This window comes from Vidua chalybeata, chromosome 13 (assembly GCF_026979565.1).
Source record: "Vidua chalybeata isolate OUT-0048 chromosome 13, bVidCha1 merged haplotype, whole genome shotgun sequence".
NCBI classification, from domain to species: Eukaryota; Metazoa; Chordata; class Aves; order Passeriformes; family Viduidae; genus Vidua; species Vidua chalybeata.
In genome coordinates this window covers 13,456,191-13,469,771 of record NC_071542.1, presented here as the reverse complement: position 1 = coordinate 13,469,771, position 13,581 = coordinate 13,456,191, and the positions used below count along the sequence as shown (strand labels likewise).

Sequence of the window (13,581 nt, the reverse complement as noted above, 5' to 3'; positions counted from 1 at the left end):
CAATGTACTGGAGCAGATCCTGCTCAGCTCAGGCTTGTTCCCACCACCACAAATGGCAGCATCTCCCCCTTACCCTCTTGGCTCCCAAAATTCACAGCACCATCAAACAGGCAAGAAAATGAAGCACATAGTCACACATGCAAGAGAGGAGCAATGGAAGGCTTCTATCCCTTATGCTTTATTTTGGTATTAGACCCTCTAATACACGTTGCAGCCATTCTTGCTGCATTGGTGTTGGACAAGGTAGGGATGACAGTGAAATCTTGCATGAGACTTTTTTAATATTTCAACATGGGAAGAAAATCCACCCTCAACAAGTGACACTCCTTTTCTCCTGTCTGTATGCTACCAGGGACTACCAGAAGCTCAAGTAAAAAGGAGCAGAGATGCTGCAGTTAGGCCTTCAACTTATTCAGAGAAGCCAGCCTTGTACCTACATTGCATAAAAAATGCTCATCTCCCATCAGTAATCTGCTTCTAATTGCACAATTACTTTATTATGTAGCACTGGCAACAAAGAAGCGACTCTTCAAGCCATTTTACTCTCCAGAGCTACTGGGAGGATGAGGCGAACACAGCTCCATGCAGCCATTCTGCCTGCATTAATCTAGTCTAAAGGCTGCTCATTTTTGGAGCTTCAAGTATTGTTTGTTCTTCCAAGTGGGATATAATAAAGTTATTGTGTAATTAGCAGAGTCTTGGCAGCTGTGACAGGTGTTTTAGTCACGAGGAAAAAAGCTCTCGCCCTTTACTGTGAATTCCTTCTGGCAGGTTCTGGCTTTTTTAACATTACTCCCCGGGCTCGCGTGACTTTCCAGCTCTTGAGGTGCAAAGGCAAAATTCAGCTCTTGATGCAAGATGCCTCTATAGGGACTACACACGGTGTATTTCTCCAAGCACGAAAAGCAAATGGGCAATTTTGGTTTGAATAACTTCTGTTCCTTTGCAATGTCAGTTCATTGCAGACAAACCAGGATGACTCGGTTTTGCATGATGTGCATGTTCCTTCAGCCACACCCTGCACTGCTGGCCAGCCCAGCTGTGGTGGGAAGGGGAGAACTCTGCATTTCAAGGTGCAGTTAAAAAGAAAAATCATAAAAATATCAACTGGTATAGACTGGTGCAAATAATCTGAAAGATGATCATAAAGGTCTCCCTTGCAGTGAGAAAAGCTATTGAGGGCTTACTGCTTTCCTTAAGAAGCCTAGGCATTGCTCCAAAGAATGGCACCTCATCAGGCAAGGGGATGTGAAAGGCCTCTCTGGTGAATTATAGCCAGGTTGGATGAGACTTTGAGCAGACTGGTCTCATGGAATGTGCCCCTGTCCATGGCAGGAAGGTTGGAGAAGCTGCTCTTAAAGGTCCCTTCCAACCCAAACCATTCTGTGTTTCTGTGTGAAGGAAGTTTTCATTGCCCTCTGTTCTGAGAGCAGAAACCACACCTTTGTGCCAAGGAGCAAAGAGGATGTAACCAACCATGGAGCAAACACCAGGCTGACACGGACCCTGCTGAGGACCTGCTTCTCAGAGACTCACAAAACCCTGCCAGCATTTGACCCCTGCTGTTCTTGCTTGCTCAGCACCTCCTCATTTTTAGGGAACACAGATCATGGCAGTGTCCCTCTAGCACAGGCAGGTTAAAAGGACATGGCTACATCTAAAAGAGCAGGGGACAACCCAGGAGGTTGGGTACTTGAGAAAGTAAGCACAGCAAGCATCTATTAGCCAATGTTCTCGTGGCCATTTCCCTGACAACAAACAGACCCAGAGTTTGACCTTTACACTCCACAGGGTTGGGTTTTTTTTCTGTCCTCTTAGGAGGACTTTCTTCATGTGTTATCTTAGTTTCATGCCCCAAACATATCCAAGATCTTTGAGGCAAGAGGCAACTACATCTCAGCTGATCCACAGCTGCATCCTCACTCCTCACAATGTTCACAATGAACATTGTGTCCTGCAAATGGACTCAGCCTCTGAGTCATCCAGCTCAGGTCGATGTCACCAAGCTTATCCATTTACAAGACCTACCAACCCCCAAAAGCCTCAGAGCTGAACTCTGATTCTCCATCTCAACCCCTTCACATTTCTGCAGAAGTGGGAAACCCCAAGAACTGCAAAGGCAGAGGCACCAGAGGGAGAATACAACATGTAAAATGTATTCTACCCTTGCAGTAATCCAGGGACAGTTTACTGCCTCCAACTGTACTTCCAGGTCTTGAAAAAACAAAAATAAATCACATTCCCAAGAGTCCTAAGGAACACTTAAAACAGACTCACTGCATTAGCCTTCCAGCTTTCCAAAACAGTTCTGGTGATTGTAGGCACTGATTTGACATGCCCTAGAACATATAATTAATCCAAATATCCTCTAAAGGATATCATTTGATTAAAGGCAATTTTCAGTTGAGGACTTCTCCAAGTTTCTCCTATTAGGTTGTGGATTTTTTGGGTGTGGTGGGGGAGTATAAATCTGGACAACAATAATTCCTACAGCCACAGTCATGCTGCTTTATCACATTAACTCTCTCATTCCCATCTCTTCTAGCTGATCACTGCTGAGATCCAGTTCCCTCTAAGCCTACGGCCCCTCTGTTGTCACTCTGAGACTCAGGCGAGTACTGGACTCACTGTGCAAGCCTGAGACAAACTTTAAAAACATTGTGGATATCAAACAGCCACCAATCACTTTTATAGGTGTGACTATTGCCCTGACTCAAAATATACTCTGCCATTAGCAATTCCTGGAAATAAAGCAGCTACCTAGACTTCAGACTTTTAAATCTATCTTGGCAATAACATATATTTTTGCTCTTAAGTAGGCAAAGAGGTTCAGTTTTCTGATGTATACTGCTGATGAATGGCTTTATTTGGAAGAATTCTCACTGGTTTCACCAGTGCATTTTCCAGGTAAGGTTAAAGGGAAAAAAAAATGAAGCAGAAAAAAAAGAGAGTACAGATTTTAGAGATTTAGCTTTACCTTCCATTTGACAGGGAAATGTGCAAAGAGAGATAGAAAATAAGACAGTTTAATATAGTAAAAATGTATAATAATAGACTAAGGGTAGCTTGGAGTAATTCCTAACGTACCATCATGTGATTTTAAAACATATAAAATATTTCAGAGCTTTTCAGAACAGTGATGCAGTAGATGGTTTTGTGACTAGCTCAGCCTGTGTTATGGACAAATGTACTATGGATATTAACTATAAAAAGGGTCTATTTGTTAAAACTTTAAGAAGTCCATGTCCATTCTGAGCATTGGACCTGTTACAGCTGTACTCTGAAAGGCTGGCCCTCCTTCCTTCCAAGCAGGGCTCTCACCAGCCAGCAGCCTCCACACTGCCTGGAGGACACAGCTGAGCTGTGCTCCATGCTAACCCCATGCAGCTTTTCTGACAAGGAGGCAATACCAGCAGCAGTGATGGAGGTGCTCCATCACTCCTTTTCCCTGTGAGGAAAGGCTGGGGAGATGTTTAGGGCTGCCCAGGGTTAGTCCTGAGGGAAGAAGCAGCCCCTGCTCCAGCCCCTTCACAATGCCAGTGGGAGAGTCAGCCACAACGACCTGGAAATCAGGACCAAATTCATCTGATATTCAACAAAGAGCAGTGAGGCAGCTTGGAAATGTCACTTTTGGAAATGCCACAGGCAGCAATTCTGTTCTGCCTTCCCTCCCACATCTCCTCTACAGCCAACTCCTCTTTCCTGAGAAAGACACCTCACTTAAACACCTCCACTCCCAGGCTCATCTCCACCCTGTGTTCTCCCACAGCCTCCCAGCCAGGCTCCATCCATCCATCCATCCATCCATCCATCCATCCATCCATCCATCCATCCATCCATCCATCCATCTATCCATCCCAGCAATGTTCCACCCTGATATTATCATCTCTGTAAACGGTCCTCCAGGTTCCCCCAAAATCTCTGCTTTTCATAAAATCTCTCATTCTCTGTTCAGCACTGTTCCCCCTGGCTAAACTAGTTTGTCTTGGTGTTTACCTCCACCTTCCTGTTTATCTGGAAGCTCTGTGAACAGGATATAGCTTTCAGTCCATTTCTGTGAATTGCCTGGTTCATTCACAGTCTTATACAGACAGCTTGTTACTCATGAAAAATAAAGCAAATAATAATAGTAATAAATAGCTTAGGGACCCCTGTTTGCAAGAGCATATCATAGTGGGAAATTATTTATCAAGGCTAAGAGCTATACTTTATGATAAAACAGGCTCGGGAATATATGAGTATAAATAACCATAGATTAGAGAAGATAATGGTCACTTCTCACATATTTGTAACAAAATTAATGCCCCCAAGGCAAACAGGTGAAGAAACAACAAAAAATTCAGCTTGGCATTACAGTAACCTCTGCAAAGCAACAAAAGCAACTGAAGGTGAAGAAAACATGACCTCTGAGGGAAAACTGAAAGAATTATGCTTTGTGTTCAGAGGAGAAGACTGAAGGGACACGTGATAACAGCCTTCAAATATGTAAAAGGTTGCAGCAAAGAGAAATATAATAGCTGTTCTCCACGTCCACTGGGGATAAAACAAGGAATAATAGGCTTAAATTGCACTGAGGGAGATTAGAGTTTGAATGTTCTCCCTGATGCCTCGCAGTACGGCTGGTTGAGCACTGGAACAGATAACCCAGGGATGCTGCAGGGGTTCAGCCACTGCCAGGCTGGAGAGGGAAAGGTTAAAGAAACTTTTTTCAAGGACAGTTTAGCTACAGGGAGTGATGCTGCTCAGAGCCCTCACAGGCTGCAGCAATTTTTACCTGTAGCCAGAGCCCTCAGCATCTTCCCTTTCTGATACTTCCAAAGAAACTCCAAGGAGGGGCTTCTGCAGTGCTGCAGACGAGTTTGGGCAGCATCAGAGGCACTGTGGGTGTAGCACTGGTCTCCAGCATGGTTTCGGAAAGGACAACTCCCTGCACACCCCAGGCCAAGTGCTCAGGACAGAAACCGAGTTTGCTGAGGCAGAGCAGAGAGATGTGAGTGCTCAGGGCCACGGGGCAATCCCCTCTCCCCACCCACACCTCTGGGAGCTGTCATGCAGAGCACCATTTTTTGATCAAAAATGATCACTGTAAGAGCTAATTGTGCCATCTCTCCACTTTCCTTTGTAATATAAAGAAGCCATATAATTAACCTACTTAATTAGGAACTGTATATGACCCATAACTAGAAAAAAAAAAAAAAGCTCTCCTAATAAAGTGGGTCACCATGCATTGTATAGCAAGTGCTGAAGCAGACCTCATTAAATTCCAATATATAGTATATAAAATCCCTTCCTCCTCTGAGTCCAAACCCCTGTTGGCACTTCCATATTTCCCCAATCATAATCTTAAATTCTGTTCTTCAAAAGGTTATATCACCACCTGGCAAGTAGATAATTCCAAGGCTACATCTCTCAGCCCAGCTTTACAACTCAGAGCCACATGCACGCACATAAACAAGAGTAAAAATAACCTCAAACTTCAGCTTATCAGGAAAATAAACAAGTTTAAAAAGAAACTCTAAAAAATTGCCAACCTTTTGTTGGAGCTGAAATCAACCCACACCCCAGGGCTGATCTCTGCACCAGCAATGAAGTGAACTGAAACTCATAAAAGAATAAGCGAAAGAACAATAAATACAATTAAAAATCCAGCCATGCTCAGAGCAAGATTGCATTTACTGTCTCATAAAGAGAGCCTCATCCTTTCAGGCAAACAAAAGAAAATCAATTTCTTAATTTTTATTGACAGATGTGGGCACGGAGCCAAGGCAGAGCTTGGTGCCTAGGAGGGGTCTGTTTGGAGCCAGCCTGCCACGGGCTCCAGCTTGTTCTCTGCCCTCCTACAATGGGAAGTAGCCACTTCTCATCCCCAGAGTCACCAGTCCCAACCACAGGGTGGTCTATCATGTGGTACCTCTTCCCCTGAACCACAGCAGACCCCTCACTTGTGTAAAACAATGTGCTTTGTCCAGACCTCCCTCCTAATTCCAGCACTCAGCGCCTTCTTTGTCGCCATCACCTCAACCATGTCCAAGCAGCATTTCCCACATCCATACAGCTCAATTCCATCTCCATGTCCCAAATTCACCCCAAGCTATCCCTGCATGATGCCAATGAACCTGGAGGGCATTGCTGCATGCTGCAGAGGCTGGCTGGGACAGCACAGCCCCTGCTTGAACACCACTGTGGTGGCCGAGGAGCTTCCAAAGGTGCCAGTCCCTTCCCTGCCGTAGCTCAGGGCACACAGACTCTTCCATCAGCTTTTGGGGAAACACTACATATAAAAATCAAACCCTTGGGCTTTGCAGGCAGATGAAGACATCAAGAACATAAATCTGAACTCTTAAAGGGATAAACTCCAAATCCTCAGCTTCCAGCCCCTCCAGTATAAAAGGCAGGAGCAAACTGCAATCTCTTTTCCCTTCTCAACAACATGATGGGTTTGAGATCCTGATGATCTTGAGGAGATGAAGATCCCTCTGAACTTTAGGGTAAAAGGAAGGGACAGGCCTGGGATCTCTGCACCCACCACTGCTTGGGTTGGACACGTGTCTCCTCCCCCACTTGCACCTTCCAGCCCCTTATACATTGCAGATGCATTATAATATAAAAAAGCTGTCAGATCCGTTGTCAGTGGGCGATCCCTACACAGGCAATCCTTAAAGCACTTTCTTTCCTGATGCAATGCTGCCAAAATACTGCCATTTACAGAAGCCCCTTTCTATCTTTACATATTGACATTTCCTTCTCTGATTTTTTCAGGTGACTGCAGCAGGGAGAAGGCAGCTCTTGCTACAAAAGAGAGTGCATCAGGGCAGAGGGGCTGCAGCAGCCCTATACATCCCCCCTTCACTCTTTCCAGCCTCCAGCCAGTCTTCTTTGGACCATCACTCCATCTGCTGTAGAGGATGTCCAAACTCCCTCACTCCTCCCATGTCCTTCCCTTACCACTCCTTCTCAAGTTTATTTATTGAGCTTAGACACCAATCCTATAAGCACTCACACTCAGGGATGGAAACATTAAGATCAAATCATATAAAATATAAAGTCAATGAATATGACGGCACAAATGCATAAATCTAGCAGAACAAGAAACAGAAAATGCTTACAGTAAAAATGGTAATGCAATCTGATAATTAAAAAGGGTGGGATCTGACAAGCCAGGGCCATGCATAACAGCAAAGACAGACAGCACTCAAAGGCAGGCAAAGCAGAAACTTTTACATCTAGGCTTAAACTCCAGCCCAGTGTTACCAAACATCTTCAGCTCAGAAAGTGTCTGACCAGCAAAGCAACTGCCAACAGGCCACAGGATAACAGAAGAATATTTTTGAACCTGCAATGCAAGGACTTGCTGATGCCTGAGTGACAAGCCAATACCTACTCCCATGCTATAACATATGGGTACTTGGAAGCTGGTTAATTTGCCAAGATAAAAAGACTTTCACTGCTGAGATCGGGTGAAACAACTAAATAGTGCAGGCAACAGGAGAGGAAGAAAAGTCTGTTTTATTCAATTATCACTGCAGGGAGGGAGATAGTGTTTAGTCTGGCAATGCTGGTGCTGGCATTCAGACCATACCCAGTCACCTTCCACCATTCCTCCCACCTATCTTCCCCCATTTGCTGGTAACAAGATGTTTTTTCCACTGCTGGGCATACAGGTTCCATGCAGGTTTTGAGGAGGAGCCAGCTGCAAACCAAACATCCATTCTTGCAGAGAAACCTGCTGTGATGCATCTTGGCATGGCAGAGGCAGGAGCAGCAGAGAAACTCGCACCTGGATAAGGCAGGAGGAGTGAGCAGGGACACCAGGAATGCAGCATGTGTGTGGCCAACATCCCTGAATGGCCCTCCTGCAGCCCTTCTGCCCCAGCCCCAAGGTCAGGGTCCAGGAAGGTCTGGTAAGGCAGGATGGGTGGCTGTTGGGTACTGGATGCACTACAGTACATCAAAAGAAATCCCTGTTGCCTTATCTTCAATGCACAATTCCCTCTTTAAGGGATCAGCTCCATTTGAAGACAAAACCTCATTTCTTTCCCCCAGGTTTCCATCCAGCCCCCTCAGCTCCAGAGCTGAACAACATCCTGCCTGCCCCAAATCACAGGCTTATTGCCATTCACCTTTCTCCACCCTTTGTTCCTCTTGACTAGATTTGCTTCTTTTTTTTTTTCCCAAGGAAAGTCACCAAGCTGTCACCTCAGGGGCACCTTGAACCCTGGAGCAGCACAGGCTTTACAAGGCAGAAGCCAGGCAGTGCCTGGGCAACGGCCTCACCAGCATCTATTAATCTCTTGGCTCACTCATCCCTATCACAGACACACCGTAAAAATGATATAAGCATTTCATCCGAACGGCGCTGCAGAGAGATTGGGAAGAGCATGGGGCCAATTGATTTCCAGTATGTCTGCTCTTTACCTCCAGGTATAAATACAACAGCAAAATCAATCGGAATAACATCATATCAGCTTTCTAATCTCTTCTGTTCGCAAGACACGCTTTATATACTGCAGCATTTCCTACAGCTTCTCCACACCCCTCAAGCCACGCACGTGCAGCTGCTTCCTCACTCCTGGCCCCTCCTGTGACAAGCTTCAGGAGCTGCAGGTCCAAAGCACAGGTCTCCCCCTGCTCTGTGAGGGAGGTGAGAAACGTGACGTGGCTGTGTAAGAGCAGCACTCAGTGGTGTCTGCTGAGCCCTGGGTCACATCAGCCCTTGTGAGAAGGGAGATGCTCGCCTGCTCACACCCCACTGCCATGGACAGCGGCTCGCTGGACACTGATGGGCAGCCAGGCATGCCCAGATCCACTGAGGGGGACAGTCCCATTGACACAGGGACATGAGAGAGGCAGCAGCAGTACCTGCTTTCCCCACACCCTCGGGACCCCATGGCTGGATTTACCAGACGTGGCCCTGGTGGTATTTCACCACCTCATGAGCATCCAGAGTGACACCACACAAAGACCCAAGCCTGGAGCAGGGCTGCCTGCTCAGCACCGAGCAGACACGTTTTCTCTCTGCATTTCCAATTTATCATAAGCCTAAGGCTTTTTATCCTCTCTCCTGGCCTCCAGCCACCAAAGACTGTGACAAAATGATGAACACTCCCCCAAGCCTTTCCTTGGGTGAAAATGCAAATGAATTGTGAGAACGAGGAAAGGGCTGCCTGACGAGGGTCAAGGGGTCATCTTGAGCAAACTGCAGCTCAGCACCAAAGTGATGTTTTGCCCAATCTCAAACCAAAGCTTGACCGAATAGGTGCCAGATGGAGAGGAAAGGAGAAGTGGCTTAATCATAGAATCACAGAATGCTTTGGGTTGGAAGAGATCTTAAAGATCATCTACTTCTGACCTCCCACCATGGGCAGGGATACCTTCCACTAGACCAAGTTCTAAGGGTCCATTTATCCTGGCCTTCAACACTTCCAGGGATGGGCATAAGCTACATCTCCACCCATTCTGCAATTCAGATGGCAAAGAACATGCACACGGAGTGCATTAAGGCTGTGGCAACTGCATCACCTTCAACACTGTGGCCAGTGTTGGGTGAAAGCTTTGGGATGCGTTATCTAACCCAGCTGGTGTGGAGCTCCCTTAGCACAAGAGGACCCCCAGTGATATTTGGCAAGGGGGCCTCTGGCAGCTCCATCAGCAGCATGTCCAGCCTCATGTTGGATCGCTGACCTGAGCCAAGAGCGTGATGCTGCCGGAGCCTGACCCTGTGCCAGGAAATGCTTATAACAGCAAGAACCACTGAAGGCCTGAAAGTCAACAGCTGGGACCACTGCTGCCCTCCTGCCTGAGGCTTTTCCTGACCTTTGCAGAGACTGATGCCCAATGCTGCTAAATAAACACCATTCATGGAGCAAAAGCTCTGCCAGCAGCAGCTCTGCAGCACAAGCCAGGGCAGCAGAATATGCTTCTCACCAGCCAGGACCACTGCAGGCTGAGGACAAGCATTAGGCATGTTTCTCATTAGCTCTGAGTCCACCAGCCACCTCCATCCCCCTCCCACCTCTTCCCTTCTCATGCCTTGGCCACTGCAAGATCAGTCTTGGGTCATCTTGATCCACTTGGAAAGCTTAGCCGCCATGAGAGCAAACCGCTTGTCCTCTGGCTCCAATCTCTTACTGAAATTAGTGCCAATGGAAGTGTCACTATCAATTTCATAATGTTATTGGATAAATGTAAAACTGGGCCAAGTCCCATATTCCTGACAGGCCATCAAAGAGGTGGGGATTATGGGTAAGGAGACAGGCAGCCCTGGCAGGAAAGGCAAAGGCTCCAGATCAATTAGCCTGACAAGGCTATCTTGCAGCCACATCACCTCGTGCTGACACCAGTGCCTTCTCCCTGGAGCCCAGCTGCCCCTGCACCAAGAAGGTTTATTTTCTCCAGTGGTAACCGGAGTGATTCCAAGCCCAGGGAGCTGCGCATCCCCTCTCAAATATCCAGTTTATGAGACTCTCAAGACACCAGGGGATTTTGCAGTCATAAAAAGACATTAATTTTCAGGCCTCCTTATTTTGGTTTAATATTCTGTCAAGCTAAAAAAAAAAAAAATTATCAGCCTTTAAACAAAAAAGTGCCTTACTCTGCATTGCTCAGAGGTTTCAAATGGAAGGACTGATCAAAATGTAAAGTACCTGGCACCAACACATGTTTTGTCTTTGCTGTGTGTTTTTCTTCTTGGTTTTCTTTCAAGATCCTGCTTGGACCATGAAAGTGAACTGGTCAGTACCATCTGGTTCTCATGCAGTAATTAATAGTGACTGTAATTTTTCAAACAAAAATAGTCTTCAGCTGTAGCTTTTTTGGTCAACTTTTGACCTTTTTGTTTTGAAATGGAATTTTTATGAAAACACTGAGCAGCCATCAAGGCTGCAGATGCCAATGGGTTCACTTCCAGCAGACACCTCATGTGTCCAGTCCCTGCCAGCAAGCAGGCGGCTGCATTTACTCAGGGTGCAAATTTGTAGACTCAAATTTAAAATCAGACTTGCGATGTTTGCTTTCAGGCCAAAAGATAAATCCTTACATGGTCAAAAAATAATAAAAATCCTTGCACTCATGGTTTGCCTCAGTTCATGCATGAGGGCAATGAAAATTTAAAACTTACATTTCTCAAAAAATAAATGCACTTTTTTTCCCTCCACAGCCCTCCTTGAGATGATCTCCAGCAGTGATATCAGTCTCTCAGATTTATTCTATCCCAAGATAAATAGTGTGTTGCTTACAGAATCAAAACGTATTTAACTTTTATAATGGTTTAAATCCCGAATCTGCTCCCGTAATATTATGAGACTCTTCTGGAATATGAAGTCCATGTCAAAAATATCCATGAACAAATAAACAAATCCTTTTTCCTTTATGCTGAACAACTGGAAGAGGAAGCGAGGCTGGGGTTTGGGTAGCCCTGGTGCTCCCTAGCTGATGATGCTCACATCAATAACAGTGTTGGGTGTGTTAAGCCTTGCTACAAGGCCCAGAATCAACAAGAAATAAGTTTTGGATGTTTTTACAAAACCTTTGTAGACTTAAGGAGTAGAGGGAAGCCCTTGACATTCTCCAGGAAGAACTGATGGAAAAGGAACTGATACTTTTTGGCTCAACTATTACCAACTGCTGCATTGATGCACTGGTGTTTTCCGGGATGTTGTGCCTTTCTCCAAAATTTATGGCCCTTGGTCATAAAGGTGATGGTTTTGTTTAAAAGTCACAGAAGCAGTCCCTGGAGAAAGGCTCTGAAATCACAGCTTTCTGAGGGCTGACAACTCATCTGTAGAGTGTCGCAGTTTGGGGGTTTCCACTGGCCTTGCTGGGACCCTCATTAGTTTTGAGAAAGATTCTGTGAACAGGGAGATAAAACAAGCAAGGAATAAAAGGTTGGGAGATGTGGAGAAGGATGTAAAACAGCTCCCCACTCAGAGAACTTGCCGCAATGTCGATCCACCAGCCCAAACAACCCCTCTAATAAATTAGAGAGCGATTCATTGAAATGGCTTCCTCTGTCCCCACACTGACAGTTAATCTGTAATTCAGATAGATCTGTCAGAAGGCAAGAGTCCAGCACACAAAATAATTAATTCCTCCAAGGTCTGGAGATATTTCCCTTTCCAAAGAGCACAGCACACTCCCCTCCTTGCCGGTGAGCTCCAGGCATGGACGTGACTCCTGTTGGAGGTCAGCAAAGAACACTACATGCATTTCAATACAGATGCTCACAAATGCATCATCTGTCACCTCAATGCTGGGCTGGCAGTCCTGGGGTGGGACTTGTTCCACAGACCTTGCAAGGAGCTTGCCTTGTATCTCCCAGTTCCCTTCCGCTCCCTCAGTGCCCAGCCAGAAACTCTTGGCCTCTTGTCCCACATCAGCCCAACACTAATGCTGTTCAAGACCCATTTTTCTGCATCAAGAGTCTAAATCACCAATTAAAACAAGCAGAAATGCAGCATCTACTGATTCTGCTTGATAAAAAAAGCTGCTAGTGCCCAGCATGAGTGTGGAGCTTGGGGCAGAGCACATCTCTCTCCCAGCTTCCCCAAGACGAGTCATTCCCAGATCCACCTCTGTCCTCTACAGCAGCAGGAGATAATCAGGACAGTGGTCTCTTGCTGGAAGACACCAGTGAAATAGAGCAGCTTGGGAAAAGAAACAAAGGGTGGGAGTCAACCACATGGACATGCTTCAGTGGGTGGATAGTGAATAGGGACAAGTCACATGAAGCCCCATGTGAGACCAGCAGCACCTGAATGTGGTGCCAGCCCTGGAGGCAGGGCAATCAAAACAAACAAATCTTTCTTCTGCCAGGACAGAGGAATGAAGAAGGGGAAAAATGTCAAAAAAGACTCATGAGTGGATGCAAGAGACTGGGTATCACAACAGTCATCATGGGCATGGTTGGCACAAGCAATGGCCCGGCAATATTAAGTGACATTAAGGAAGGATTTTCAGATTCAAATCTTTCTGATTCTTGCAGCCTCAGTCACCAGCTTTTAAAGCATGAGTGCATAAGAAGCACCACCAGCCAAATCCCTGTCTCCCTACACATATTTCACATCCTTCTCCCAAGCTATTTCATCAAAATCCCCAGGGCAGGTGGGAGGGAAGCTGCCTCACGTTAGCCTGTGAGCCACGGGGGCAGAGAAAGATGGGGCGTTCGGCATTTACCTCCATGAGTAAGCGCTGTCTCCCTGCTCCACACTCCGTGCCCCCAAGACACATCCCTTGCTCGACAGCTTTGTAGCTCACGACAAGTGACACAACAACACATCCACACTGGGAAGCCAGACCTGAAGACAAGTGGAGGTCAAGTGACTTCTCCATCTGCACCACCAAGGGAGCAGAAAGAAGTGGGATAAACAGCATCCTCACCTACAGCGTGGTAATAAGGGGGGAAAAATAGAAATGTGATCTTGCACAAGGCTGGTGGCTTTCTGGTTGAGGGTAACACGTGTCTGCTGAGCATCAGGCCAAGTGCCCCTTGTACAAAGCCCACTTCAGGCTGCCCAGAGCATCCTGCATCAGACCCTGCTAAACCCGTTCCCAAATTCACCTGCTTGGAGGCACCCATAGGGATGG

At 46.3% G+C, this 13,581-nt stretch overlaps 1 protein-coding gene across 4 annotated transcripts in view; it reads right to left on the bottom strand.

Annotated features, from left to right (window-relative positions):
* The window catches only part of NTRK3 (neurotrophic receptor tyrosine kinase 3), a 204,178-nt gene that overhangs the window by 91,294 nt on the left and 99,303 nt on the right, over positions 1-13,581 (bottom strand). The window lies entirely within an intron of this gene.